The 27,789-nt window shown below is 40.3% G+C and overlaps 1 protein-coding gene across 13 annotated transcripts in view; it reads left to right on the top strand.

Moving 5' to 3' along the window:
• Positions 1-27,789, top strand: part of RBFOX1 (RNA binding fox-1 homolog 1) — a 1,139,646-nt gene that overhangs the window by 276,973 nt on the left and 834,884 nt on the right. The window lies entirely within an intron of this gene.

Genomic DNA, 27,789 nt, shown 5'->3' on the forward strand with positions numbered 1-27,789 from the left:
ACTTCCTTTCCACATCCTCTTGCTGAATGCTGTAAGTTTTCACTGCCTGTGGGAGAAGCTGGATGTGTTTTGATGAAGGTTTTAAGGTGCTGTATTAATCAGACTTCTGTCAGTCCTCAGTTGTGGATTTCAAAAGTATCACACTGTCAGAGCTCTAGATGGGCCATATTGATCTTGATGATTAAATCAGCTAAAGGAAACTTGATTTCTAAGGGAAAACTTAATATTCTCAAAGCTCAAATGTCTCCTAAATATTTATAGGTGAAGAAAGTTGATCAAATACCTTTGTTCTCTGATTATTACAGTGAGCAGCAACACTTAGTTCAGATTCTCATTACAGTGATGTGATGTGATGTAGTAATATATAAATTCCTGTGTATGTGTTTTCAATCATGTGAATATGCAGAGGTAACTTTTTTCTTCTATCTTGGCAAGGCAGGAAGATAAATAGGTAAAAATGTGTATGTGTTTAAGCAATAAGGTTGGTTTAATGGTTCTTGGGGAAAAATTTCCTGTGGTACACAGAGTCGTGACTTGATTGAACAGGACAGAATCATGCAGTTCAATTAATGTGCAAATATGTGTTCACTGAACTTTCATTCCATTTATCACATGGACATGGAAATAGGGTCATTTTTTATCTCTGTATTATGTATATGACATCTTAGTTTGCTTCTTGCATGCTGCTATGGGGAAAATAGCAATGTGGCACACCACAGGCAAAAAGAATTGGAGATAAATTCCTCAGCTGTCACAAACATATTTAAGTAGATCTTTGTTTGAAGATAAATCTCTTCCTTCTGCAAGGACTAACATTCAGAAGGCCTTTGCATGCTCTTCCCATTAAAATTGGATGTATTCCTTGGCTGTGTGCTGGGGAAAATCATGGGCAACAATTGTCATGTTTATGAAGTACATCGTTAACAAAAGAAGTGTACTTACAGAAAAACATCCAAAGGAAGTTTTAGCTGAAAGTACATTAATATTCACCATTAGCTATTTAAAATAAGGAGCCAGGTATTTCAAAGTAACTTTTTTTCTGATTCTTACCAAGGTTTTCTTCCATCTTCAGGCTGAGTGAAATTTGTTTTGGGACTGTTCTCGTTCCTTTGACTAATTGTAAATCAGGTTAGCAGGAGTACAGGTGGTTATTCAGTTCTTACACTGAAAACCTATACTGGAAATTCTGTTAGTAAAAAGTAGAGTGAATAAACTTCTGCCTTTTATTTTATTTCTATAATTGGTGAAAAAAATTTCTTTTCTCTTGATATGGAACAAAAATTTACAGCAGCAAGGGCAAAAGATGAAATTTCATAATGTAAATCAATGTGATAAAAATTCCCTTCTTAAGAGCCTGGAAGAATACTGGAAGGTTAAGAATTTCATAGTCTAAAGACAAGACCTTTTGGCTGATATGGGAAGCTGTAAAAATTAAAAAGTATCTGAATTCCACATGGAATTGTAGTATTTGCAGGCAGGGCTTATAACCTTTAAACAAACCACAGGCCAAATTCTCTGCCAGGGAAATTGGCAGAGCTTCATAAACTTTAATGGAGCTGGGCCTTAATGGAACCGTGCCAGGTTTTAGGAGCAGTGAACGTGATCTCAATTTAGGTAGGAGGTGACAGAAGCTGAGAGAGAGAAAGACGAGTTTAAATTGTTAATAATCAGTCCCCACAGGTCACTTTTAAATAGAAAAAGGAACTTCAGTGTCTGGTCAAAGCCAGATATCTTTCCATCAGATACTCAGCTCAACAGCTTTAATTTATATGTGAAAATGCAGGAGAGATTGGATTTCTTATTAATTAAACCTTGTACTGCTGCTTAACATGGAGCCCAAAATGGGCAAAATAGATATTTTGGGAAAAGTTTCTGAATGGAATGTGAGGAGTTTGGACCAAACAAACCATAAGTTCCAGGGCAGGACAAAGGGAAATGTTTCCATCAGTACAAACACATTGATGCAGCACTTAGAGAGCATGAGGGGTTTAGGTTTAGAGGAAATAATGTGTTTATAAAAATAGATGTTCATAGGCAACATCTATTCACAGGTAAAGCAATTGTGAGCCAAGCAGCATTTTGGGCTGGGACTTCACCAGGAAGTTGTGGAAGGGTGCTGCTGCCCATTCCCATTGCACATTTAAAAACCAATTTTCTTAGCAGCAACACTCGCTGCAAAGGTGTAAATATCCAGAATTATGAGGGGGTGTTTGGGGGCAGTGTGTGTTTGGTTCATTCTTTTGACTGAAGTACTAAAATATTTTGCTTTCCCATTCATGTTTAACAGCCACTAAATGTATTTCCTACCCTTCTGTACAAACCCAGGGAGGGTTTGAGACGATTTAAAACTGCAGTGGTTGCTTGGAGAAATGTTCATGTTGCTGTAATAGGGGAAGAGAAAATCAGCATTGTTGTCAGTCTCCTGCTTTGCATAAGCTGGGCTCTGGAAGGAGAACAGCAGTACCTGTATGGTGTAGCTGCTTCAAGGAGAAAAAAAAGAGGAGTTGCTGCCCAGCACTGCAGAGGAGAAAACAGAGTAGACCTGGGAGAGACTCTGGAGTGCTGGAGGAAAGTGTGGAGCTGAGGAGTACTGGGTGAAACAGAGCCTTTCTCCTCCCCAGTAATGGCAACTTGGGAGAAAGATCAATAGCCAAAATACTTCCTTTTCTTGAGTTTTCTTAGAGGTCATAATTAGAACATGTCTGTTGTAGAGGAAATCCCTTTGCTTAGGGAAGATTTGCATTTTCCACCTTAGGAAATGGCAGATGACAGAGGCAGCCTGGGGTGTACAGTTGCTTGTTAAGGCACCTTTTTCCCCAGCAGGTCCACATTTCTCTGCCACTGAAACATTATTTTAATTTCTGGTCTGATAAAGAGTTTTCAATTATTTGTAGTGTGGAAGTGATTTATCCACTTTATAATGAATTATTGGCATATGATGAATTTTTGCTGAATTAATGAAGTGGTCTAACTAAAGGACATTGTCTGTTGGATTGGGAGTTTATGATTTTGGGACTAGGCTAAACTCTTCAGAATCATCTTCACAGGGTTTCTATAACAGAGTAACTCCCAGCAGTTGCTTTGAAAATTGCTCTCCTCACCGTATCTCATTTCCTTCTTCCTTATGCCCTTTGTTCCCAAAGGACATAGTGAATGTCCTGAGTAGGATTTGAAGAATTCAGAGTAGATCCAAACCATCTACAGAAGCTCAAAGAGTTCAATCTTTTAAATTCGGTTACATTTTAATGCAGACTTTACATTCTTACACTTCAAACATAGCACAAGAATTTCTTTCCTGCTCTGGATTCAGTGAATGTCTTTTGCTGTAACTTCTCTGGGGAGGCAAAGCAGCTCCCAGCTGAACAGCTCTTCACATTCAGCAGGACTTGTGAAAACATGAAATTGGAAACAGCATCGTGTTTGAGCTCTAGATGATTTATTCTGACAAATAACACAAGGGCATCTCCAGATAAACATAGATGATTACATGTTGGTAAAGCCACCGATTGTCAGGAGACCAGAATAATGTTCTAGGAGGAAATATCTGTGGTGTTTAATGAATTTTGAAGCATCACTACAAAACCTGTGTTACAAAACTGCATTTTAAATCAATACTGAGAGTGTGCTGAATTTATAAATTCAGTGTTCAAGAGCTGGGCTATGTTCATCACTTTGGTTTGTCTTGCATGGACTTGAGAATCCAATTGGATACCGGTTGTACTTTTCAGAAGAGAAGCCCAGGAGCAGGTTAAGGCCTAGACTTACATAAACAGAAAGCTGAACCACACAGGCAGAGTAATTTAATCCTGTTTCTGTTAAGCTTTTAATAAATACTTTATTCATTGTATCATATACTCCATCATGGTTCTTCTCAGAACAATGTTTTAGGAGAGATCCTCCAGAAGGAGAAGAGTTAATGGCAGTGACAAATATTCCTGAATGTGGCTGTAACTATCAGAAAATTTGGTTTATGGCTCTTTACTTAATGCTTTAAATACTAAATTAAAGGAGCCATGGAGAGTAGTCAAATGTGTCTTTTCTAATAATTATAAGAGCATTATGGCAGAGAGAATGTGACAGTTTAGAAACCATAAGAGCCATTAATTCAGCTGCCTCTCCCACAGGTGATGGGTGTCTAATTCCTTATCACCCCCAGCCAGTGTCGCAGTGCCACGAGGAGCAGGTGCTTCACCTCAGCTTCTAGGTTGAAAAATTGCATCTCAAATATCTCCAGTCTCTTAAATCTCCTGAGGAGGAATGATGATATGGAAAAGTGAAGTGTTTGATTTATGTCACCCAACACTTAAAACCAAAAACAAACAAACCAACCAGTCCCCAAACAAAACAAATTAAAAAATCCCCCTTGCCTTTTACAGAATGACATAAAGTGAAGACATATGATTGCATTTTGATTAAAAGTAATTACAAGTAACCTTAATTAGCTCCTGATCCCATGAGTTTAGGGGAATGCTCTATTTAAAATGAACTAATGCAAAAAATGTAATACTTCCGTAATAAACAAAAATGTTTTTTCCTTCATGCTTTCCTCATGTTTAAAAGTAAAGAACTCTGAAACATTAAATCAAGTATAAAATTCCTGGAACCATTAGGAACCTCATTGTCATCTTTCCCATAACTGGTTTAAACATGGCATTTTCATGGATAGGTAACCATTTACTTTCTACATGAGTTGCTGTGATAAGAATTTATTACAGGACCTCAGGGAAATGTTGTTACATCTATTAAAAAAAAGTTACCATTAATTTTGTAGAATTAGAACATCGATTTAATTTGGCCTCCTTTAATTGATGTTAGGCAGCTTGGGAACGGATGTCCTCACTTTGTAAATGCACTTAATCACTTCTTGCTACAAAACCTTGAACATAATTTTTCCAATCAGAGCTGACAGTTGTAGGGTTAAAGCTCAACACTAATAAATTCACAGGGACTAGATACTGTACTACCTGCTATCCTTCTTCAAAACACTGGCAGAGCAAAGCAAGTCTGAATAATTTTAATTAGATAATCTCACTATGCATTCTTTTTCTAAATAAATTTTATTTGCTCCTGTTAGCACAGTAATTCAATTTGCTGGTGTTTGTCTTGGAAAAAAAAAATCCTTGTGTGCTTGTAGGGCTGCCAGCTGGTGCACAGTGCAGAACAGAGGGGCTGGAATTTGATGGCACTTGGGGCGGCATTTCTGAGGGCACAGATGCTCTAGCAGCCCATGGACAGAGGCTCTGGCAGGGTAAGGGTCAGGCAGTTCACAAAAGAAAATACCAACATGCCCAGTTTAATGGTGGCACTGTCAGGGAATGACGTGGAAAGAATTTCTTTAAAAATGAGTCTGCTTCTTCTCGTTGTGGTCATTCTCTAGCGTTCTCTATTTCGCTTAGAGAATAAGAGATTTGTGTGTGAGGTGTTTCCATGACTTATTTCTGGCGTTTTATCAGTGCTGCAATCATAGTTTTCCCTGGAGATCATGGCCTGGGTAAGAATGAGCTGTTGCTAGGGGGAAGAAATAAGAAATAAGAACTCCAGAAGTCCTTTTCCTCCAGAATACCACTTTGCTCTGAAGTGCTTTCCCTCTCATTATTAGTCTTGTTTACAATTTCCTTGGCACCTAGGAGGAGCAGCAGGATAAGAGGGCAAAAAAGTCTTTTGTCTTGGAAAATCTCCTCAAGTAGTCAAAAATCAAGATTTCTTTGGGGTTTTTTTGTTTTGTTTTTTTTCCACCACCAGTACAGTGGTGAAAAATTTCTGTGGCAGCCTTTCAGGGTATTTTTAGGTTACCCACCTTTTTTTTTTTTTTCTATGCTACTAATGAAGAAAAGCTCTGGTTATCTGGATAACCCTCTGGTGCTTCAGCTCTGTTTCTCAAACACTGTTGTTGGGCTTTTCTACTCGAGTCTCTGTGGGACTTTCCCTGTGGAAAAAGAAAGTGATCTTTCAAGTCACTGTGAATGTCTTTGTGTATTTTAGTAGAGTTTCAGATCCCATAAATTGGGCTATGGCTGATCCAAGCCTCTCCTGAGCTGGCAATGGGAGCTCATCAAAATGCCAAGCTCAATTCTTCCCTCAGTTCTCACAAAAAAAAAATGAGGTGGGTAGATTAGAGGAAATTTGTGCAAAGCAAAAACACATTTAATAATTCAAAATTGGATGAATGAGTAACTAAGCAGACCTTGAAGCTGAGGCCTTTCAAAGACAAAACTGAAGCTGACCATGTACATGAGCTGTTCTATGGACTTCCTTTTTCATTTAGGCTTTAGAAACTTTTTTATCTAAGGTCAAAATTAGTTGGATTTTCAGTTCATTGACTTGAAGACTACTCTGTAAATAAATAGCAGAGAAAGGCTTCTAATTGTACATTTTCTTTTAGAAATGTTTGGTTTTTTATTCAAATCATAATTTTTCATAAAAATATTGCCAATTTTGTATTCTTTTGCCTTAAAATAAGCAAAGCAAGTTGTTTCAGCTTTATAAATGAGAATAAGCAGCTTTATTCCCTGAGTGATCATATCACATCTCAGGTAAATGCATTAGTAGGCACTTTTAAATTATGAATGTAAAATACTAAATAGATGAAAGCACTATGAAAACTGTCTTGGCTTACTACATAATTAGGGTGTGTTTTATCTTTACACCATTCAGATTTTCATTCAAACTTTTGAACATATTGACCACTGTCAAATTTACCACTCTTCTTTTCCCCATTTGCTTTTCACACATAACTTGGAATGTTCTCACTTGTCTAGGGCTGCAGATAAGCTCTTCTGATGAGTGAAGGAATGAGGCAGATGATGTTTTAAATGCATAGATATTTTCCTTTCAAAGAGGAGGATTAGGGGAGGACTTTTCATTCAAATCCTGTTGATCCAGAGCAGGCAGTGTGGTGTTGATAACTGATGAGTTGAGGGCGGATGTTCAGCTTTCTCTGGAATATTCCAACTTTGAAGGTCTCAGAAGCTGAGAGGTGCAGTGGGGCATAATTCTTTGTGCTGTGCACATGGTTAAAAGCAGCAGATATTTGTGATCCCTCATTTAATGGAACTTCTGATGGGATGGAGGAGATTCCCCCTGCACATCCTCGTGTCACACGTACACAGCTCATCAGCATCTCCCCTCCACATCAGGCACAATCTGCTTTTTAGCAGTTCCCTAACTAGGCTAGCTAATTTCCAGGAAAAATCCAAACTATGAAGTTTGTTTTGGTCTGTTTTGCACACAATGTATTTAAAAGAATAGTCTGTGAGGAATAGATCATCTGCTGGGTTGTATCTGGGAATAATCCAGCTCCTACATGGCAATGTGAGAACTGAACATCTCTTTAAGCCCTGGTGTATCCATAAACACATCTTTTCAGTAATTAACTGATTTTGACCTCTTGTGTCAACTTCCCTGTGCCAGTGAGGGAACACTGTTAATTTTAACACAAATATATTGCTGCTTGCAAGGACAGGGAGTTTTTAACACTGGAAAATCAAGATCATTATTCTGTCATGCTCACCTGAAGTATCTGCTTTTCACAGTGTGCAGAGGCAACTTACCCTATTGTGTATTGCATGGAGCTCTCAAAAATCAGTTTTAAGTGCATTCCTATATTGATCTGATTTAATACAGGACTGTACTGGGATATCATCACAATACAATCTATCCTGAGGGTTTTATTTAATTGGCTTTGCAAAGTCTGTGTTTATCTGGGCTGACCTTTCTATTTTTATTCTAAATATTTATCTTTGGAGTCAGTAGCCTGCACTGACCATTTCACTGATGAAACTGAGGACAGCTTGCGATCCTGTTGTTGACATTTGTATTTAACCTCTGACTTTTCAAAGGAAATTCATTAGTGACTATACAGTTTCCAGCAGTTCATTTTACTTTCCTTAATCATGCAGCAAGGCCACCTCTCCTCGATCCACAGCCAACTGTTTAGTGTAGTTTTTAATGAGCTGCAACACCTTTGGGGAAGCTCATCTCGAGGGTTAGCTTCAGGCACAAGCAAGCCAGGTAATTTCAAGGGCTGTAAACTGATGAGGGCAGCAAAATCCCAGTTTTAGACAAGCCAGATCTTTGCTGGTGCTGCCTGCCTTGGGCTCCCTCATCCTGCAGTGATGGCAAAGCTCCCTGTCCTGGTGGAGAGGCTTGGGCACTGCAATGGGATGTGGCTCATCCAGCCCTGTCCCCCTCTGCTCCTGAGCTCTGTCCTTGAGAGGACAGGAGGCTGCAGAGACAATCCATCCCTCCTGAGATGGTGCAGGGCTTGCTGGCAGATGCTGGAGTCAGCCCACACGTCCCTTTCTGCTGGGCTTTGCCAGCCTCAGCTGGGCAGATGCTTGTCTTTCACATGGGCAGTCACAGGGAAAGACACAGGCAACAGGACTGTGATATTTCCCAGAGACAGACAGCATTTTCCAGCTTTCCTAGGGGAGAAAAATGTCTGATGAAGCCAGTCTGCCAAAGGTGTGAAATAGAATTTGTCTCTGCTGAGGTGAAATTTTGCAATGCATTTTGGTCTGTTCCACAAAAGCCTGATGATTATATTCCTGTTCAAGGCAAACCTGGGTTCAGGTGCCATCTCTAAGCTGCAAGTGGGTTTGTGGCCACCCCTGTCCCTTCCTGGAAAGTGTCACAGTTCTTAATCGCCCTGAGTAACGCTGGGAGCCCTTTGGCAGGAGCAGAGGAAAAGCCCCTGGAGGTTCTGTCCAAGTCTGAGCCACGTTCTGCACCAGCTGTGAGGAGCTGCCCCATCCCACCCCACCCTCACCAGGCAGTGCCTGCTGCTGTGAGTCAGGTCAGGTGGGAAATGCAATATTTTTACATCCTTCCCATTAAATACCCTGCTCTCATGCCTGTGGCTGCACCAAAACCCAGGGCTTGGAGCAGGTCCTAACAGAACCAAAACCCAGGGCTTGGAGCAGGTCCTAACAGAACCAAAACCCAGGGCTTGGAGCAGCTCCTAACAGAACCAAAACCCAGGGCTTGGAGCAGCTCCTAACAGAACCAAAACCCAGGGCTTGGAGCAGCTCCTAACAGAACTTGCAAATGTAGCTCCCTTTTAGCTCAGGAATCTGGGGCTTGAGATTTCAATTCCCACTTCTCAGATCCTGGCTATCCCTGTGGAGTCCCTGAAGAGTGATTTTCCTGGAGTTCTTCCCTTAGCTCTCTGAAGCAGAGGGGAAGACAGCTGGGTTCTCTGCTTTAATTAGACTAAGGAAGCTGCTCATAAAAGAGTGGAAAAGAGAGCAGAAATCAGCCAGCCTCTTAGTGGAAATGCTGCATGCATAATGCTGGGAGGGAATGGGTACAGTTAAATCTGAATAGTTAAACAAGCCAAAGAGTTGTCAGTTGGTTTTTTCCCCCTCTTTGCAAATTTCCCTGGTAACAGCCAGGCAAGTTGGTGATTCAGAACATGGTTCCATTTATTTGGTCAAAAAATGATAAGAGTTGTAAATATTTCAGAGGAATCTGTGGTAAGTTTCCTCTGCTGTGACTCATAAGGATTTGGACTATTATGATGAAAACATTTGTAAAGTTATTGTGTTTCTTTTGATCAAGAAGGTTCACTTGTGAATCCCTGCTAGGACTGTATTTCCCACTGCTTATCTTTATTTCTCCAGGGTTTAAAGTTTTAGTCACCATATCAAGGCACTGAAACAGTGCCTGGTGCTAGGGTGACAGCATGGAAAATGAATGGCAATATTCACATCATGTATGGACTGACAATATTAGCATCAGGCAGCTCTTGGCAGAAATAGAAATTTCACCAAAAAAAAGAAGAAAAAGGAAGTTAAGCAAGTTGATTCTCAATATCTGTATCATTCACAATGCAATACAACTTCTGGGAGACTGAGGGGCTGGACTTATGTATAAATAAAGAAAAGAAGATACATTAACCAAATATTAACCCGATTTTTTTTCTGTAAATAAATACAGAAAATATTATTTTCAAACTTGTGGGAAAATTCTAGAATGAAGCTCTCCTACTCATAAAATGGGTACCATACAGTGGAGCAGCAGAACAAGTCCAGAGAACCCAGCATGCTTTTTTAGCTGGTGTTTATAGTCTGCTTTGGGGTGGGGGATAGTAAAATAAATTCTGCCTGCTGAGGTACCATTATTGCTGCTATTGATGAAGAGATGGGACTACTTTTGGGCTAAGAAGGATTTATTACTCAGAGAAACATCAGTCTCAGCGGGTGTGAGATCTATGAGAGCAAGCAGTTGGTCATAGCTTGAGAGTAATCACAAGTTCTTTCTTACAAGGCAATATATAATTTTCTAGTTTAATGGACAGTTGCCACAAGGTTTATTTTGCTTTTCAAACCTATCACCTTTACTTAATTTTGCTGCACTGTAGATACATTGGCCTAATGGGCTTCTGTCACATACACACAAGTGATTCTGTTCTAATTTCTAAACCCTTGGCTTACTCTGCACAACCACACCCCTACATCAGAAACCCTTCACCATCTTACCAGTGCAGTCTCTCACTCACCTAAGGCATGGTCTTTCTTACAACTATAGAAACATAAGTTTATGATTTTTCTGCTTAGTGTCTATTTTAACACCAATCTAAACTTCTTTTAAGATTGCAGATCAAACCTTCTTGTACCTGTGGAAGTTTCTGCTTTTCTAATTCCCACACTGAGGGAAGGGCCATGGATCCAGCCCTTGGTGCTTGATCTCCCAGTGTTTGCTGGAGCCCTGGAGGAGCAGAGTTCTCGTTTTGGGGTTGGTGCTGCTGTTTGCTGCCTGGGCCTGGAAATTCCATCTCAGCAGTGCCAAGGCTCCACAGACACAGCGAGCTCCCAGTTCTTGCAATTGCTCCCCAGAGCAGCCAGCTCAGGAGCAGAGAGAGGCAATTTCAGCCCCAGTGCAGCTCTCTGCATTTCCAGGGCTCTGTCTGAGCCAGGAGGGTCTGCTGGATCTCTGCCATTCCCGCAGTGGTCCTCTGTGCTTCCTCCTGAAGAACTCACCAGGGGCTTCAAAACCAAAGCCATCTCTGTAATTGTGCTAAAATTTGCTATGCTTGAGCCAGAAACCAATTTCTGTTCTGAAGACTGGAAGCTCCTTTACAGCTCTGTTTAAAAAAAAACAAACAAAACAACAAAACAAAACAAAAAAAAACCCAAAAACAAACAACAACAAAAAAAACCACCCCAAACTTCACCTTTCTCCCCTCATTCTTTCATAAACTCTTCTAAATCACAGACAAGTTAGCTAAAATAACCTGCATATTAGCAGCTCTATCTCTTATTTAAATATAACCCAGCATTATTATTATAATAAGTAATATTATTATAATTAATAATATTATTATAATTAATATTCTTGATTAGCATTTTTCTGTTTTGCCATGCTGTGTGGGGAAGGAACTGGAGTCACTGAACTCAGCCTCATAACAGCCAATATTTAGACATTGTGTCTGATATGTTTTGTAAATGTTCATGAATCTACAAAGGGCAAGAAGTTGAACATCAAGCAGGCACTTGTGGAAGGAATACACTAATAAATATGAGCAACTAAAGTGTTTCTTTATCTTCCAGTTATATTGCCTCTTATGATACAAGAAGTGAACTACAGATAAGCTGTTCCTATTCAAGAATCAGTCGTTTGTTTAGTAAATGTTTCAATAATCCACAGCTAGTTAAAATTTAATTTAAAATTCACTACAGAATTTTTTTGCTTCAGTGTTCTCAATTTTAAAGTTATTTTTAACTACTATAAAAATCCCAGTGAAATCTTTTGGGAATAATTTAATCCTTAAAGCTTCTCTCACTTCTCTAGACCTAGAGCCAAGAGAGAAGCACCCTGTGAGCAGGAAGGGGCTGCTTACAGAACTCTGCATCTTCACTACAAACTGCACTTCCATGGCTGCTCCACCTGAAAATTTTGGCCAGGCAATATTGCTGTGTAGAGAGCAGGAAAAGGACTGTTTTATTGAGGTGTTTCTAGAACAATGAGTTATAGAATTAGATGTGTTATATTAGAATGTGTGTCTGGGTGTGATGCCTGGTATTTTATATTTTTCAGATGCTGCACTGCATTAGTGTATAACTCTGAACACCAAGGCATGGTGTATATATATAAATATAGATCTAAAAATACAATATAATTCTTCTGCCTCACCAAATTCTTCCCTTTGGAGTTCATTGTCCCAGCTGAGCTCTTCACAGCACCCCCAGCCCTGTGGTCCCTGGAGGGCACAGCGTGCCAGCCCTTCCCTGGGCCATGCTGTGCCAGCCCTGCCAGGGCTTGTTCCTCTCTCCCAGCCCAGCCCAGGCACACTTTAAGCTCCACACACCCACTCCTCCAACGCCTGAATGCTTCCTTATTCTGCAGGTGACTTCTTTGGGAGGCATCCCAGCAGAAATGGGCATGGGATGTCTGGTTGTAGCTGTAGCTAATCCCAGCTCTGCCTTTGATGTGCAGATCCTGGCAGAGGCTCCCACAAGGTCACTGCTCTCTGCCTCTCCTCACTTGCTCAGTTCATCAAGAATCTCTGCAGAACTGGATTCTATTATGAGTTCCTTTCCATAGCAAAGAATAAATGCACTTTGGAAATCTATTAGGTGCCCTGTTTTAATACCAATGAAATATCTCTGGGAAATTCACTTAAATTGTAATTGTTTGCAGGATCACCTGGCAATCTCTGTTCTGCTTAGGAACATAAATGGAGGCTTAGCAAAAAAAAGAGAATTGTTCACAATCATATAGTTGTGGGTGCAGCAGGTGGACAGATATTTTGCCACAATCAAAAGAAAAGCTGTTGTGTAAAATAGCAGGATGTAGGGTTAAGTGGATATTTTAAAGAAGAGGTCATTCAGACAAAGGGACAAAATGTATAAAAGTGACTGCCTTCTCTCAGCCTCTTGTCACCCATATTTGCACAGATAATTCTGACAGAGACCTGATACTTTCAGAATGAGCTGAATTCAGCTGGTCTTCAGATCAAAGCCAGCACAGCCAAAGCTGTTGGGATTTATCAGGGAAAATGACACAGGAGACAAACACATTTTATATTTCCTTAGTAATTGTTATAAATTTAGGAATTGCTTGAGTTTTTTAATTACTGGATTTCCTTTGCTGTCATGTCAGTTCTGTGGGGAGATGGCAGAGCTATACCTGCATTTATTTATTTAATTGAGTAAATATCTGCAGCTGCAAAAACAAAATGGGATTTTTCAGACTTTTTTCTTTTCAGAAAAGACACTTATAATTGTAAAATATGCAGTACTTGAGCATTTTCCTCAATTGTGAGCACTTTCCATTCTCTTTTTGAAGGCTTTTCTTGGGGACACTCATGTGTTACAAATGGCCTTGAAAAATAAATAAACAATGCATCCTTTTGTTAGGAGTATGTGCATCTTATCCATCTGTCCTCCTCTTGTGTTCCTTCTGTGTTATTATTCTACAAAGTCAGTTCTTGCAGAGAATCTATTTGATTTTTTTTTCTCTTGTAAGAAGCTTACAGGACAAAAAAGCAATAGAAATTCACCTCGGTATTGTTCTTGAGGAGGTATTTTCCCTTACTACCTTGAACAAGCTTCTTGTATGAAAAATGAAATAGAAGGAAAACAGAAAACCAACTGCCTTTTATCCCTCTCATTTAATGGAGCTGAGTTCTCCTCAAGAGTGCCTTGGAGTATTTAAACCAACTCCTGATGCAGTAATTACAGCTGCTGCCTGGCCTGGTGCTGCAGGTGGGGATATGCAGGGGAAATTTAAAAAAAAAAAAAAAAAAAAAAGGGGGAATTTTCTCCACGTTCAAGGTGCCAGAAGTGAGGGGTGGCAGAGGAACCAAAAAAAAAAAAAAGGGGAATTTCTCCATGTTGAAGGTGCCAGAAGTGAGGGGTGGCAGAGGAACAAGAGCAGCTTTGAGAGTCATCTCTGGCCTGTCCACTGCCCTTGTGTTCAGGGCAGGTTACAATGCTAATGACAATTTAAAAGAGGCAGGAAAGGGAAAGCAGAAGGTTTTTGGAAAGGCTCAATGATCAGTCCTGTTAATCACAGGCAGTGTTTCCCTCTTGGCTGGGGGTGGCCCCACAGCATCTCTGCTGCTGCTGCTGTCCCGTGTTGGTGATGAGCTCCAGGGTTCATGGTTTGACTCGGGGGTGCCTTTGGATCCTCTGCAAGCCCTCTGGGATTCTCCTTTCTCTGTGCAGCTCTGCATAAGGGCACAGATTTCCTGACAGGGCAGGCACTTGATGTAAAAACCATTGCAGGTATCTATAAACTAAGGAGCAGCTAGTGCCACTGCTGTTAGGCCTGACAAATGCTGTGGTTTTTGCTTTGTTTCCTGGGTTTATTTTATCAGAAATGTTCTGACAAATTGTTGGTGACTTTTAGAAATTGATATGACTCTCTGGAATAGATACCAATAAATATTTACAAGAATTCCATTGTTATTTTGAGGAGAAGGCTGTTATTAGAAAGCCTAGACAACAAGCATTTTTGTAGCAAAACATTGCTGGAAAATGTAATATTAAAAATATCTCTGCTTGCTATGCTCTAAAATTCTACTGGTGACAAATTGAGTCATTTTACCAATATCTCAGTCCAAAGTCACAAAGAATTAGAATAGAACATCAGGTGGGAAGGAAGCCTCCCAAAAGGGAACCCCAACAGTGTCTCTAAATACTGATCCAGCAGGAAGGAGCTGAGCTCTGTTCATCCCCATTCTCAGCTGGTATTCACAGGGTATAAAACTGAGTAATTGATTTTTTTTTCTCTAATAAACAGAATCCAGTCGTTTTTATGGAATGTAACTTTACCATTTCTGAAGAGGTTTCATGAGTGAAAAATTCATTGCTGTTTAGTGTCCAATTGCATCCAGATTTAGAATCTAATGCCTCCTATTCACATTGCTGAGCAACCATCCTGCATCCTGTGCAGTGCAAAGTTGATTCAGGCAATTTTCCCTATAGATTTGTGCATATGTCACCTTTGGGCAAAAGATGAGCTAATGGAATTGAAATGAATGTAATTGGCAGAAGGTCAACCAGGGAGCTGTACATGTCTAGAGCTTCCAGAAAAGGCAGAGTTGTTTCATGTTGGCATATGACTTGATTAGTATGCAGGTAAGGTGATTGTGCCTCAACAGAATAATTGGATCATTGAAATATCTGCAAACCCTGGTGTATCTACAAAGCCTGAGCAGTGATTAGATCCTGCCTGTTCATCGCAGCAAGCCTTGAAATTCTTCCCACTGTGAAAAACTAATTTTCTGTGGGAATTTATTAAATAAGAAATCTGCATGCCACTTTACCTTGTAAGCATTACGGGCAGAATACAAAGATTTCCTTTGACTTTGATGTATGCACTTCACGGATGCTTTTGTACCATTGTTTTGTTACTTCTCTGCATTCAGCAGAAATTCCAGTATCTCTTTCTTCCCTGGCTTTCTGGGGAGAGTTGCATCTCCACCCCACGATAAAGCAGCCGTTCATTTAAAGCAAAGGGAAGGAGGGGAAAGGTGGGCTGTGGAAAAAAAAGAGGCACAATTGGAACATGCCAATACACTTCAGTTGTTGTGTTCTGAAAACAGCCAGAACAAATAGTCACAAGTTGTTGCTTTTCAATCTTCATGTTTCTGTGCTGTAATTGGTTTCTGCTGCACCACTGAACAGGTTTTATTGTGTCATCTGGGTTTTTTTGTTTTAAAACTGGGGAATGCTGGTCTCTGCTAATAAGGAACAACAGGTATTACAGGGTAGGATTCCTCTGCTGCCCAGAAAACTTAAAAATAATAGAGAGAGGAATGAACATAAGATTCCTAGAGGGTTTGCAGTGTTTATTTCAACCCTACAGAGAAGTGCTCTGAAAGGCAAATAACAAGGTGCTTTGTGCTGCCAGAATGAACTCACACCTTGGGGCGTGTCTCAGAGCCAACACCTTCCCAGCAGAGCATGGAGGTGCAGCTCTCTTCTCCTCCCAGCTGAAGGCAGCCAGGTTGTTTGTAGAGGAACAGAATAGCCCAAACATCTGCCTCCTCCACTCTGTTTTTGTGGTTTTAAGTGCTTGGCTGCTGTGGTGCAGCTACCCCAGGAGCCAGTCTAGAGTCACAAACACAGCATCACTTAAGCTCCAGTGTAGCAGAGCCACTGTGGCAGATAATCACCTAAAAAGAGTAAATCCTCCTGGGTTAAGGAAAAGAGTTGTATGCAGAGCTAAATGAATAATTCATAGGAAATAATTTTTTTTTCCACTTGCAGAATGGCTTGAGATTCTCTCAGCTGTGTATTAATTATTCAGATGTTTCTGAGAAATGTTTTCTGTAAACTTTATTGTACAGATTGGAACTTTGAGCTTGATTCTTGCAATGAATGATTTAGAATGCTGCACTGCATGGACTTCCCAGACCTTAATTGCTTGGGTACACAAGCACCTACGTGAATATATTTGGTGAAGATTCAAAACCTGTTTTCAATAACATCACTGTCTAATGAAAGTTAAAAACTTCCTCTTTGTGAGCTGTGTTTCTGTAGTAAAACACAGCAGCTTTAATTTTTTATGAAAGTGAGCATCCAGCACATGGCTGAAAGTAATTCACTTGGAAACTGAAATGGATCTGTAAATACTTTTTCTGCATAATTTACACAGTTCCACTTGTGTGATACTAATAACTACTTATTAGCCTTGAATTTATACTGCTCAGTAGGGGAATATTTCTTTGTTCCTCCTCTTAAAAGTTGTAATTATCTCTCCATTGCTGCCTATCAGTATCCAAGTGCTTAGAGGATGGTACATTAGAACCTCATATATTTCTGTAATGTGGCACAATCTTGCCATAACAAAAATCCCAGACTGTTCCATAAACAAAGTCATTCTGCTAGATTTTCCTCATTTGTGCAAAAGAGACTAAAAAGTGTGGTTGTCTTGATATCTTCATATTAGGATGCCAGACTGCGAGAGAAAAATACATGTATTTCTCCCACATTCTTGTGATAGCAATAAAAATACACCAGCAGAAAAATGCTGATGTATTTTTAGTATTTTTGCTGGCTCCTTTGAGGCCATTTAGAGGAAATGTTTATCAGATCAACGTCTAAAGTTATGCCATTAACTCACAGACCTGGCTACTGGAAATGGGTGGATAAGTTCTTGAAACACGTTTTTGACACATATTTAATGACTTAGGGAAGTGGTAGAAATGCATTATTCACGTCCTTGCTGAGCCCCACTCAGGGAGGTACCTTGAGCTTGCTTTGCCACAGTAATTACAGTTTGCTCACCTTGCTCTCATTGCTCCTCTAATTTCAATCAGATAAAATTAATCAGCAGTTTCCTGTAAAGGCTGTTCTCTGCTGATTCTGCAGTGCCTGAGGTCTGTGGTGTCCCACAAATGCTGAGTTCCAGGGAGGGCTGGGATCACACCTGGAGAGGGACCAGGCAGTGCAAAAGCCCAGTGAAATTCCTGCTCCTTCCTTCTGCCCTGCTGCTGCTCCTGGATCCTCTGCCCTGTTTTTTCCTCAGCCTGGGATTCCTGGCCGTTTATCTCTGATGCAGATTTTTTTCCAAATGCTTTTGGAAAAACTGCCTGCAGGATGAGCAGAGGATTTCTCTGACCTGTCACTGCAGGAATATCCTCTAAGGGCTCCAGGAGGTTTGCTGAGCACAGCCTGCCGTGCCTAAATCTTTGCTGGCTCTCCTTAACCACACTGGGTTCTCTCAAAGGCTTTTCAACCTCGGGCTTTATTTTAGTCCTTCAGCTGAATTTAGTTAAACTTGGAATGTATGTGGAGTCTACATGAGGATGGCAAATACTCCCACAGCCCTTCATTGTGTGAACAATGTGATGTGTGAGCTTCTACTTGAGGGAATCACAAAAAAAAAAAACCTCTCCAGCTGGAAAAGGGTGGCTGAGGGAGTTTATGACAAAGATCTGCAGCACCTGGGTGGAAGTGTGAGCAGTACAGACCATGAGAGTTCATTGCCTCTTCCCTTGCAAGGGTAGGGCACCCCAATGGAAACTGCTCCAGTGGCTTCAAAACAAAAGGAGCTGCTGATTAACACAACCTCTAATTAAGCCATGGAATTTCTTCCTGTCAGATTTTATGGTTGATAAAGTTTACCTAGATTAAAAATGAGACTGGACAAATTCATGCAAGAGAAATGTGTCAAGGTCAGTTAAATGTCAGGACACTGAAATGTGAGGAAGGCCTGAGGCTGCAAATAACAAGGAATTATCAGTAAATGTTAGCCCTGCCCTGGCACTGCTGCCCTGTGCCACCCAGCTGGGCAGACACTGAATGTCGCCTTCCTTAACGCTTCTCTGAGCCACTGAGTTCTAACTGAAAGCTTCCTCATCACCTAAACCTGCAAGCATTTCCATCTGTGTGTGGAGTGATGGAGGCTTTGGAATGCAGTTCTCACAAGAATAATCATTTAGGGTGTTAGCTGGAATTCTCTGTTGGGTTTAGTGCTGAGCACTTTTGCATCGTTTGAAGAAATTTGGAATTTGGACATCCTGTGCATTGATTGCAGATAGTTTGAAGTTACTCTGGAAAATGCAAATTACTCCATTTTATCTCTGTCTTGAGTTTAGATTTTGTGATTGGTTGGGTTTTCTTGGACTTAATTAAAAGTTTATTTTTCAGAACTGTAGATTTTTATTTTTTTTTCTGAATGATTTCCCCTCATCCTCCTCCCAAGGGACAGAATTATCTAGATCAAGGTTGAAGGAAACCTTAATTAAACTTAGCAATAAAATAAAGTCTACAAAGACAGTGTTTTGAATTCCTTGTCAATAAATCTCCTTATATAACTTCAAAATATCCTTAAATTTCATCACTAAGTGTAACATTATAAGGCAGAGCATGTTTGCAGTGTCAGAGTGTGCCTGCCAGGATATCAAAAATCTGAAAATAAAGGAGCATAATCATCTTCTTTCTGCTTCCTTGAACTTTCAAGTCAGTGCAGCAATTTAAATATAGGCTTTTTTTTTCTGGGCTCTTACAAAAACGTGTTATGATTGGTTTTATCTTTATTGTTTAAAAAATTATTATCAGGAGATAGGGAGAGGTTGGGGAGTTGGCATCAGATCACCAGAGCTGACCTGGCAGCAGAATTAACATTCTCTCAGAGTGGGGAGAGGGGGAGGTAACAAAAGACACTCTCCAGTGTAGATAATATATTCACTTTTACTGGTTTTAAAACCCTGAATCAGAAAGAGAAGTGGTAAACAAAGAAAATAAGCAAAATACCATGTACTGCTATCTGCAAGTGAAATAGCTGGAATATTTAAATAAACAATCCAGCTTGGGCTCTGCAGTGACATTGATTAGAACTGGCCATCCTCGAGCTGTGGGAAGATTGCACAAGTTGGGTTTTTTAAGGTATTTTATAAAAGGAGATGATTTTAATGGACAATTCATGAATTAAGAATGTGCCCAAGCAATTTAGCACAGGATGATCTAGAGCTTCAGCTGTCCAGGTAACCTGGCATTTCTCATTCTCTCTAGGCACTGAATTCCACAGCTCTTAAGTCAACTGTTAAGTCCCAATTCCCTAAAATGGGAAATAATAACAACTAGAGATTATTATCAATGTGCTATTAGAGTAACAACACCATCTTCTTCAGCTGGAATTGTTTCTTTTCACTCCTGTTGCAGAAAGGCACTCCCAGAGCTGGGTTGGCCAGAAATGCTACTGAGAAAGGAGCTCTGAGCCTTGTGCTGGTGCCATGGGCTGAGCAAGGACAGGAATCCTCCAGCTGTGCCTTGCTGGGTGGATCCCAGGGCACACAACATGGAAAACCATTTTTCTTGCTGCCAGTGGACACTGAGTGTAGTGTGAGACAGTTTCTGACTGATCACAGAAACATTTATGTTGGAAAAACCTCTAAAACCGAGTCCAACCAAACCCTGCCTTGCCACCACCTTGTCACACCCTGGGCAGTGGTGAAACCAGTTCTATTCACTCTGGCAGAGTAGAGAAATGGGTAAAACTGTTGGCTTGGTTTTTTAAGTTCTTCTAAGTTTTTTGATGTTTACATTCTTGTAATGAACTTTCTCACGCACCTTTCTGTAAATACTTATTGTTTTGCCTTCTTTTATGGAGGAAGGGAAATGTGATGGACTGTTGGTTTGTCCAGTGTCATTGGAGAGGTGGCACTTTCACCCTCCACTGTCACTTTTGGAAATCTATAAAAAAATGTTAGAGTAAGAAATTAAGCACTCTCTTTTTGCCTTGGAAAATCAAGCATCCGTGTCTTTCTGTTTCACATCCTAGAGCGACATAAAACTAAGTCATCAAATGTTTTGGTACAACAAATGCATTCATGGCAGTCAGAATTTGCTCACTGCCAAGCAGAACTGAGCTGGCTTCAGCAGAGGATGGTGCTGATCCCCAGCAGAGAGGGCTTTATTTGAAAGAAAATAGAAATGTTTGAGTGATTATTTTTCTACTCTTTTGCTTGTGGAATAATGTAGCCTGGTAACTTCCACTGTTTCAGCATTCAAGGTCTATAGAACAATTCTAAAGATTTGGTCCAATCATTTTTTTTAATTAAACACTTTAGAAGTTCAGGGAGACTGAATAGCAAGATGGAAAGAGCAGAGGTTTTAAAATGAACTGACAATTATTCACGGGTCATCCCTTCTCAGATTTCATTTAATCAAAGACCCAATAAAAGAACACATTGTAAGGTGGTTCATTTTTTATAATTTCTTTAACTTTTTTTATCTCATTTTTAAAATTATAAGAGTCATTAAGAGACTAATTTTGAGATTCCCTCCAGAGTTTTCTTAATCAGGCAGATTTTATTCTGTCTCTGATAGCCATGCATTACAAGTCACTGAGGAAAGCAGTTAAATGCTTGTCCAAGTACACACCTCTGGCTACAGCAGTGTTCAGATTTCATGCTGCAGAACTGAGGCCCACTGGCAAACTGGGGCTACAATGTAATATTTTTACTTTCCCTACATTGGATAAACTCAATATGTTATGAAATTCATTCTGAAATCACATAGTTTTGTTGGTATGTGGGTTGTTTTAAATAATTTCTAGAATGCTGCAATAGATGAGATTTTAATTTTTAGCTGTTCCTCTCTGTTCTGAAATAGAAGGGCAAAGCATTCTTTGTCATTCCTTTCGGGGGAAACATTTCCTGTCTGAATAACACAGCAACCACTGATTTATATGTCTATATCTGCTGGAAAACTGGGTTTGGCCCACTTTTGATTTTCAAAGCTTTGTGAATGATGAAGAAATGTAGGTTAAGAATATTGACTGAGCTATCAAGGCTTGAGCTTGAAATTCAGAATGTTGTTGAGAAAATTCCTTGCATTAATGAGGCCTGAATAGGACTTTAGCTGCTCTTTACATCATAATCCTCCCTGCTATTTCATGAAAACTGGCTAGTTAACTTTATTTGGTAGTTTAATATTCTGTATCAAATACTTTCATTTAATCCTTTAGCATGATAAAGTTTTGCAATTTACTATGAATTATTAACTGATTGTAAGAATAACTCTTTATAGATAATTAAATGCTTATTGTCTGGCAGCTCTGTTATCTTCCCAACATCAGCAATATTGCATAAAATACTAGTGCCATGGGATGCGCCAAATTCTGCAAAAGAGTATTAAATGGAATAGATTTTATACCCATGAAGGACACCAAGAAGGAGGCCCTGGCTCCTACAGAGTTCAGGTATTTGGTAGAAGAACTTTACACAACATCAAAGTGCCTTAGTCAGAGCTAAGACCAGAAACCAGAGCCATAATTGTGATTAAATTGCATTCCTGCTGGAGAAGTGGCTCAAGATACACTTGAAAATTCTGTATAGGTTCTAAATGGCATAACAAATGGAGAGTCCCTGATCTGACTTTTGCTGAGATAGAAGTTGAAATTGTAACTATTCAGCAATGAGCCTTTTCAAGTACTGTAGAATCAAATTAAGAGACACACAGTTGTTACAGCTGTGGCAACTAAAACAACAAATGCCACCAGCATGTGATTTTCTCATCTTGTTCTAAGTGAAGTTTGAAAATTTTCATTGACAATAGAACCCCACATTGATCTGACTTTCACTGGAATGTAGAATGTAAAAAAATAAAATCTGTTAAAACAAGATTACAGAGTCCTTGTGGCAGCTTCAAAGCAATTCTGAGCTCAAGACTCAAATTCCACATGCAAACACAACACACACAGGAAAATCATAGTGCATCTGATGAACTCTCTGTAGTCCACCTGAGGAGATTTCAAAGAGAGGGAAATCAGTTCATTTTTCTGGGTAAGAAACTGGTTTTCAGATTGCTCAGCTCCCCACTGTTTCTCTGAGAGCGATGGAAATGTGCTCAATTTCTGTTGAAACCTCACTGGAAGCTGCTCAGTATTCCAGGGGGCTGTTTGGGCTGTCTTTATCCTGGCCAGTTTATAGAACAGAAGTGGAAATAACCTGAAATAGTTTTGCTCTTTGGATTGTGTTTACCACTTTATTAATGTCCTCATCAATATTGAGGGTGCCAGACAATGTTGGGAGGTTTGGAGACACAAGCTCAGGAGCTCAGGGGTGACAGGGGGGCTTTCCCTCCCTCCCACAACCCCCCTGCTCACCATCAAAGTGCTGAATAAATCAGCACCACTCTTAAAGGAATGTGCCCCCTGTTGACTGAGTGACGAAATTATCCTTTGTCTCCTTAAAAAGGAAAAAAGCCCACAAGTTTCTCTCCTCAATTAGGTAAAAAGACACCTCACAGGACCTGGGGGACTGCTCCTCAAACTTAAGGATAGCCAATGGGACAGAAGCCAAAAGTCCAGCCTGAGCAATTCACCAGGAAAACAAGAGAACAATGAAACTAATGGCTTTTGTGAGATGTTTTACCAGGAGCAAGAGCCTCTTGCACCTGGCTGGGGTTTTCTCTGTAAAGAGCTTTGTTATTTTGCCTTTTATTAAAACTTTTATGTTTCCAACACTGCCACAGAAGCCATCCTGCTGATTTGATGCCTTCTAAAGTAGCTGAGCTATCTCGGGTGTGATATAAATGTGCAAGAGCTTGTAAGACCTGGCTCAAGGAGACCATGTATCTCACTCTCTCTTGCCACAGTGGTCCCACAGAGATGCTGGAGGGCAGAAGATTCTGCCCCGGTAGCCCAGGACCATATCAGGCTCCAAGGTAAATTGAGAGCTGCTCCTTCCCTCAGAACTGCTGTGTCTGGGTCCTCATGTTCTTCACAATGGCATTTAAAACCATCTCTGGCAGATTTTGCTCTCTTCCAGAAATGAGTTTAAAAGAATTTTCAGTTTCTTGGTGTAAGTCTGAGGCAGAGCTGGGAGGGGTGAGAGCAGAGCTGTGGTGCTGTGTGTGTCTCAGTGTGCTCTGGGGTTGGTAAGGGAGGCAATTTCCTCTTGTATCCAGTGTCCAAACTTTGGGTGAGCCCCCAGTTCTGGTAGAATTAACTCCATATGTAATTAATTATTACTTTGATTTCTCTAATAATGTTGAGGGCTGGAGTAGGTTACTGCTGATTTACTGCCTGCACCTCTTGAGTTTATTTGGGAGTACTTACCTTATGAAAACTTTCAAAACCTGGAGCAAAACTTTCTTAATCTGGAGCATTATGCTGTTCTTAAGGTGGGGCCAAAATGTGGCATTGACATTCTCTGAAAAAATCCCTTTGCCCAGGATTTTTCTCCTGGGAAGCTGAGAAGCCTCAGGGAAAAGGAAAACAATTCTTATCTCATTTGCTTCTCCTGTGTTGTGCTCAGGAAGAATGTGTTTGGAGATTGTTTATCCAATAGGTGATTGTTTCATTGGATTCTGCTGTGAGTTATTTTGACTCTTTGGCCAATCAGTGCCAAGCTGCGTCGAGACTGAAGTCACTAGTTTTCATTATTATCTCTTTAACATTAAGTATCTTTTCTGTATTCTTGAGTGTAATATAGTATAGTATTCTTTAATATAATATAGTATTATAAAGCAATAAATTAGCCTTGTGAAAACATAGAGTCAAATGCATCATTCCTCCCTGCAAATACAATACCAAGATTCTCCTCTTGCTCTGGAATCTAATGGTGGTCTCTGTTAGTGACAGACTCACTCATTTCATTCAGCATGTGTTAAATTTTATTTTCTTATGAACATTTCAGGCATGTTTTGATCTGAAAGCAAACCTAGGGTGTGCTGGTTGGTTCTGTGTGTTAGGGTGCAAAGCCACAGCTAATTAGCCATTCCCTTTACTCTCACAGAGACAGCATTTGGATCATTTGCTCTGATCCTTTCCTTAATGCTTAATAAATTCTTCAGTGTTACACTTTAATTCATTAACTTCACTTTTGAAAGGATCGACTCAGCTTTTTCAGGCCTGTGTGTGAACATGAAAAAATGGAGCCAAGAAGTTTGATTCTTTCAAGTTACAATCCCAGCTGCCTCCTCACTGCTCTGAGGATCATTATCCTGCTGTGGTTATTTAGGCACTTTATTGCCAGGATTCTTTCTAAGTGTGCAATTGAAACTCTGAGCTGTTGGTCTGAGCTGTGCTGTGCTCCTGGATTATTCTTGGTTGAGTGCATTTCACATCCTCTCAATTTGGAGAATATCCTTGATTGGGCTAATGATGTTCAAATGCTCTTTAAGGACTGAAATTGTAACCTTGTGCCTTTGTTGCTTCCCCCCCCCCCCCCTTTTTTTTTTTAATACATTGATTTTAGAAAGTCTCAGTTTCTGGGGCTAAGAGAAGATCTGAGAATAAACTTCCAGAGAGGAAGTTGGGTCTTGGAAGTGCTGGGGAGTGTCAGGCAAATCCTTGGTGGTGGGTTCTGCCAACAGCAACTGTGTAGGAATACCTTGGGTTTTCCACAGTAGGAAAATGCTACAGTGCTCCCTAGGAATAGCTCTCAAAACTATTTGGGTTTAGCAGCTTCTCAGCCCTCTATGTTTGTTATTTTGAAATGTTTATTTGCCTTAGTAAAATGTGCAGAGCAGCTGATTCCAAGAGATAACTCTTCCGTGGGAAGCAGCAGGAAAACAGTATTGGAACAGGCAAGGGGCTCCTGTTTCAGTAATGAACTCCACAGAGCCAGGCAAGGACATCCTCGGTGTGGTCTCTGATCATCTGAACCAATCTACAGGTCTGGAAAATGCATTTTAAGTACTCAGGAATTACTGGCAGTATTGTGTGAGGAAATGATCTTTAATCTTGTTTGATGGAACCTGTGGTGCTCTGTCATTAAGATAAAATCCTGCAGGAGGGTAAAACACCATGAGCTGCCTTAATGCCTGCATATATGGAATAGACACTACAGCAACATGCATACATATATATTTATTTCTAGATATGTTTTATTGACCTGTTCTTCCAGCTCGTTAAACACAGCTGTCACTTACTATCAGGAGCAAATGCAATGAAAGTCATTTGGAGGGGGAGAGGATTGGTTGTGTTAAATTTACCATGTGTTGTTTGCTTTGCTCTGGAAAGAGGAGCTGTTTTATTGCAGACATTTGCCCAAACCCAGCCATCACTAAGTGAAGAGAGAAAGTGATGGAAGGGTGTAACCTGATAGAGCCAGTGGGATAAAAACCGTTTTCCAATGTTGCTGGATAATAATGAATATTCTCCTACCTAAAAAGGAGGCACAGAACAGAAAGATCACCTGAGCTGTCTTTATTTTCAAAGGCATTTTAATTTCCAGGCTACAATGACAGTGAATGGCTGTTAAAGTTTTTCTGTTGTCCTTTAATTGTTCAGTTGCATGTAGGGGAAATCCAGATCAAGGTATGTGTTAGTCATCTAACTCTCCTGCACTTTAAAAACGTGTTGAGGTTCCTCACTCCATGAAAATTTTCAATCACATTGCGTAAATTACCTTGTCATGTGTCCTTGTGAACCATTGTAGGTGATGGCACAGAATGAAATGTGTATCTGACATATTAAGGGTCTAAAGGGAGTGACCTGACTCTTGTCTTTCTTTGGTGAAGTCATTTAATCTCCCTGCATCAGTTACTTCCAGAAAAACCAGATAAGATTTTTTTGTAATGGGAATTTTCATTTTCAAGTCAGTGTTCAGGAAATTTTCTGAGGTCATGGATCTACTTTATGCCAACATAAGGCAACTTTCAAAGAGAACCACCCAAGAAAACTGCAGCAATCACTGTTCCTTCATTTCTTGTTGGAACTGGGTATTTCATGAAGGCAGGTTTAATGTCCAGGTGCAGGTGAATATCTAGAGGACAATCTACAGTTGTAATAAATGGGTTTAATGCTGCAAAGGCAAAGGAAGGACACATTCAAAGACAAGAATGTGTCCTTTGTGACACGGGGTGCTCGAGGCTGCCCTACACCTGCCCTTCATCCCCTCTGCCCACTTCACAGAGCTCTCTCTGCAGAGCTGGGCCAAAATGGGCATTTTCTCACACTAATAACTTCTAGATTTGGAGTGCTGTCACTGACTGGTAAGAATGACCTCTAGAGACATGTCATGTTCAGTGTCAATAAATGTAACTTTAATCCCAAATTCTTTATATGTAGAAACATGAAAATAATTTTCTATTCTACTTATTTTGTAGTCTGCAGGTGCCTGCTTCTGGTAGAGCAATGAGAGAATGATTTCTGTAATATTTCTTATTCCTCAAGATACAGAAATAATAGTTGCTAGTTAAGGGAAAAGGGATATTTGGTTTCACTTATTTTACACCTTTTAAAAAAATGACACAGTAAACCCCAAGCTGTTAGATAGCTTAATTTCTAGGAAGGACACTTCTCTATGCTCCTAATTCCTGTAAAAGCAGAGAAAGCAAAATGCCATGGTCACCAGAGCAATGCACCTCATTCACACAGGAGACATTCTGTCCCTGGGATGGCACAAAGAAGCAGCTGATTGAAGCACTAACGTGTCCCCAGCGCTTTTCTGTGACAGACAAGGTCACTGCAATGGCTCTAGTCACTGGGAAGTTGATACCTGATTCCTCCCCATGCCTGCTCAGTGTGCCTTAATCCACTGACTACAGCACTCAGCCTTTTTTCGAGGGGAAAGGAGGTGAAAACAGCCTAAAGAGATGAATATTTATGTACATATTTCTGTAATTTCAATTCACTCGTTGAATCCAGCTAGTACGTACAGCTTCCACCAGTGGGAGGATCCAAATCTGTACAAGTGCAAATACTGCTGGGGAGAAAGCTTTCTTCACCAAAATAAAAAGGAAAGGAAGCAAACCTTGTGCCTAATGATGATGAATATCACCAAAATGAGTGTATTCAGGGGAAACAAATACTCTTAAATGCTCTGTATATATTATCCTCATCTTTTTCTTTCATGGTAGAAATGATAAGTGAAGGAAGAAGCTCACTGATGGTGCCTAATGCACAGCTACACGTGTATCTCTATATATAGCCCAGGAACACTGGTAATGCTCTTTCAAAATGATCATTACTTAGCTGGAAGAAATAGGTGGCAAACCCAGCTTGCTTCCATGGAGAGAGTGCAGACAGCACAAAAGAGAGAAGGATTTTTATTCCAGCTTTCCTGTCATTAGTCATCAATTCATTGCACTTAAACCAATAATCCAAGAGAGAACAATAATAAATTATTAACCATGAAGTGGTTTTCATTAAAACCACAAATCAAAGCTGAGCTTGGTGGGGAAGACCCTGACCCCAAAGGCAGGGAGGACACGAGGCAGGAGCTCCCACTGACCTGGGGACTGCTTGGACAGCTCCAGCTGCTGGGCCTGGCCTGGCACAGCTGGCAAAGGGCAGCAGTGCTCTTCTTGTAGGAATCCAGGAGGGCTGCAAAGTCTGGTTATCAGAGAAAAACTAGAAGCTCTGCTGAGTTTATCCTGATGC

The sequence above is a fragment of the Passer domesticus genome, chromosome 15, assembly GCF_036417665.1.
Source record: "Passer domesticus isolate bPasDom1 chromosome 15, bPasDom1.hap1, whole genome shotgun sequence".
NCBI lineage: Eukaryota > Metazoa > Chordata > Aves > Passeriformes > Passeridae > Passer > Passer domesticus.